Source organism: Hippocampus comes, unplaced genomic scaffold, assembly GCF_001891065.2.
Source record: "Hippocampus comes isolate QL1 unplaced genomic scaffold, H_comes_QL1_v1.1 scaffold120, whole genome shotgun sequence".
Classification (NCBI taxonomy): Eukaryota; Metazoa; Chordata; class Actinopteri; order Syngnathiformes; family Syngnathidae; genus Hippocampus; species Hippocampus comes.
The window spans coordinates 50,775-54,315 of record NW_017805781.1 but is presented as its reverse complement, the minus strand read 5'-3'; the positions used below and the strand labels follow the sequence as shown (position 1 = coordinate 54,315).

Below are 3,541 nucleotides of genomic sequence, written 5' to 3'. Positions count from 1 at the left end.
GGGGGGGGGTGGGGCCTGATCGCATGTCCTGTCTCTCATTAGTTTGCTGTCCGGTAGCTTGCTTACTGTACTCACCCTCTTGCGCAATCCCGATCGGTTTCAAGAAAACAAAATAAATGTCCATTATTGTCAATTTGAATGCATCTTTCACCCGTCAAGATCATTTTCTATCAGGAAATTGTGAAGAATCAACAGGTTTACAAGGTTTTTTTTTTTTCTCGAAACAACGTAAAGCCGTACTTTAGAGCACTTTAACATGGCACAAAGCGCACCTGTTGTGTCATTTGATGCTGAAAGCCTTTTAAACAATGTTTTCAAGCTTTAAGGCGAACAGCTCCGCATAAACCGATGTACTGTCATTCAAAACTGCCTGTTTGGTTGGCTCTTTTTTCCCTCCAACTTGATTCTCACACATGCGCAGACATCTGGCTAACTAAATTAATGGCATCTGACACGCGTATAAAGAAATGCACATCAAATTATACACACACACACACACACACACACACACACACACACACACACACACACAGTGGTTCTTAACCTTGTTAGCGGTACCAAACCCAACCAGTTCATATGCAGATCCACCGAACCCTTAGTGAAAAATAAAAATATGATTCGAGACGAGAGTTGCTCAACTTGGCATGACAAATCATGCAGATAGGACGCCGAGTCCCATCACGTTGCGTGATGCATGTGAATCCATGTTGTACATATTCATCCGACCACTTTCTTTTTTAGCTCGACATAGCATGTGTTAAAACATAAAAAATTAAATAATAATAATCACACCACATACGATCACGACAGTCACACGCTGACTACCGAGCAACTATTTCCCGTAGCACTGATTGGACAAGCAATGCAATGTGACCATCCACAGCCAGTGATGGCCAAGTGGTAATGTCATCACGAATTGAGATGTTGAGTCAACTGTGTCTTAACCTCCATGGCAGAGGCTCAGTTGAACCCCTGAGACTGATTCACCGAACCCCTAGGGTTCGATCGAAGCCAGGTTAAGAACCATTGATATATTTTTTTTAATATATATATTCACGTGCAAAGATGGTCACACTATTTGTGTTTAGAACTTCCATCCATCCATTTTCTAATCGGTTTATCCTCAAGATCGCTGGCAGGATGGAGGCTATCCCAGCTGTCTTCGGAGTACACCCTGAACTTGGTTGCCAGCCAATCGCAAGGCACACGTTGACAAAAAAAAACTATTGGCGCTCTCAATTACACTTGGGGACGATTTAGAGCATTCACTCAACCTACTGTGCATACTTTTGTAATGTGGGAGGAAACCGGAGTACACGGAGAAAACCCACGCAAGAACAGCAAGGGCGCAGCGGGATTCGGACCCACCATCTCCGCACTGTGAGGCGGACATGGGAACCAGTCGTTCACCGTGCCACGCGTTGAAACCTTCATGAAGCTAAATCACTTCAATTGAAACGGACTAGAGTCGCGGAAATTGTCATTTCATTTCATGCACGAGCATAAATTGTATTGTGATGTGGACCTGAACATTTTTTTCCAAACGTCCCACTTGTGACAGCAGTTTCTGGTGGTTTTTTTTCCCCTCGGGATCTTTGCGATTGTGAATAACAGGAGCAGTTCGTCGATGGAAAGTAACCTCACGGCCTAGTTCTTACAACGCCTCGATTCTGAGTTTGCATACGGTAGGTTTTATATACTTAAGAAGTTAATTGGCGAAAATTTAATAACGAAAACAAGGAATATGGATCATCTGCTATGTTTATAACAGAATATCTAGATACGAAACGAGGTCGCGTTACCTTAATGATAATCCTGGACGATTTCGTGTAAAAGCTGGTCCAACAGAGCTAAAAGACCGCCCCGTCTCGGTCAGCCGCTCTTTAAGAGCAAGGGCGGAGACTCGTGATGATTCACTTCCGGTATCTGAGTCACATGGGTTACGCTATTGCTAACCGGCTTTATGTACGGGTGTCAGCGAATTTCCAAACTCGATGATTGTCAAGGCTTGTCTTAATCGCAATGTATTAGGAAGTGTTTCGAGTGTCAAATGAAAGGAACAAGCACGTGACTGAAGTCAACTTTATAAAAAGTTAAACAAACAAAAAAACAACACCAGGGTTTCATTTTTGTGTTTATGGAGCGAATGCAAGTCAACGTTGATGACACGTCGATGGCGCCGCCATCATGGTCAGGTCCAGGCTTTTTTCCCCATAAAAACGAAAAAAAAAAAACATTGATGTGACCTGGAAGTTGTTCTCACGCCGCCATATTAGTGTTGCATTCGAGGAAGTTGGGAAGTCGGACATATCGCACTTTCCACTCGAAAAGGTGCACTTCCACGCCCGTATGAACTAGGAGATCCGAGTTGCTCGGTCGGAAAAAACGCCACCGAGTTCACCGACTTTCACGTGAGGTCACTTGACAACGATGATTCCATGGAGACGTGAAAAAGGGCTATTAATGTAAATTGCTGTTTTTGTGAAAACCAACTTTTTCAACGCAACGTATCCTGAACTGCGTCGCGGCGGCTGCTGACTTCGGGCGGAAGGGGGACTTTACCCCAAACCAGTCGCCAGTCAGTCGCAGGGAACATAGAGAGACGAACACACCCACATCCACACCGTCACTAAGGGGGAACTGATTCCGTGTTGCCCACTCACAAGTTAGCCCAGTACTGTACACCCTCAGCCACAATTCAACACCTCCTCCGGATCTCCTCATGGGCATTTTGGAAAGATTTCAGTAAATTTGTCAATACATTTCTTTACAAAGACTTGTCTTTAAAAAAAAAAAAAGGAAGTACTGTATGTGAAAGATGCTTTTTTTCATAATTAATTTGTGAATACTTAGCTCTAATTTCTATTCATAAATGCAAGCATGCCAATCATAAACCTACCATTACACACTTTATCGACACTATTTCCTATTTTAAACTTTTAGACGACTAATAAAAGGTTCCAAAAACTATAAATAATTGTAAAAGTTTTAATTTATTGGAATATGTGTGAAACCCCTGGCATTTTTGTTGTTCTCGATGTTGTACACTTGTATACTGCTACTTAACGTTATGTATTTGATGAACATAGTACACTGTCTTGTACTTAGTTTTTGCCATGAAAAAAAGATTAAAACAAAGGGGAAAAAGACAGATCGTGAATTGCAAAACAGAACTTACAATAGTACAGTGAAACTCCTCTAGAACGAAACCTACATGGGCGAAAATACCCGCTAATGTGATAAAATCTTCATGCATTAACACCATTCCCACCATTCTCCTGCCCCCCATATGACGAAAAACCCCCTGTTGCGTTATACAAAATCATTTTCTCTGCTCCAGCCTCGCGAAGACATTCACTACAACGAAGTCTAATCCAACAGCGACCTCTACTGCTTCGTTCGGAAACGGCAACAGCAACCACCACACTGGTTTACATAGTGAATGATGTTTATTTCGGTCACAGCTGCGAGTTTCCTGAACGCAACATACTCATAGCTGCTCTGCCATTGGCTTACCGAGCATCATCCTGGCCTCCGATTG

At 42.8% G+C, this 3,541-nt stretch overlaps 1 protein-coding gene across 1 annotated transcript in view; it reads right to left on the bottom strand.

The window, feature by feature from the left end:
• Positions 1-1,908, bottom strand: part of LOC109524800 (nucleoside diphosphate kinase A2-like) — a 6,473-nt gene extending 4,565 nt beyond the window's left edge. Inside the window, exon 1 of the mRNA XM_019884902.1 lies at positions 1,803-1,908. The gene's annotated coding sequence lies outside the window, so the exon portion shown is untranslated. The remainder of the gene's footprint in view (positions 1-1,802) is intronic.
• Positions 1,909-3,541: the final 1,633 nt, after the last annotated feature.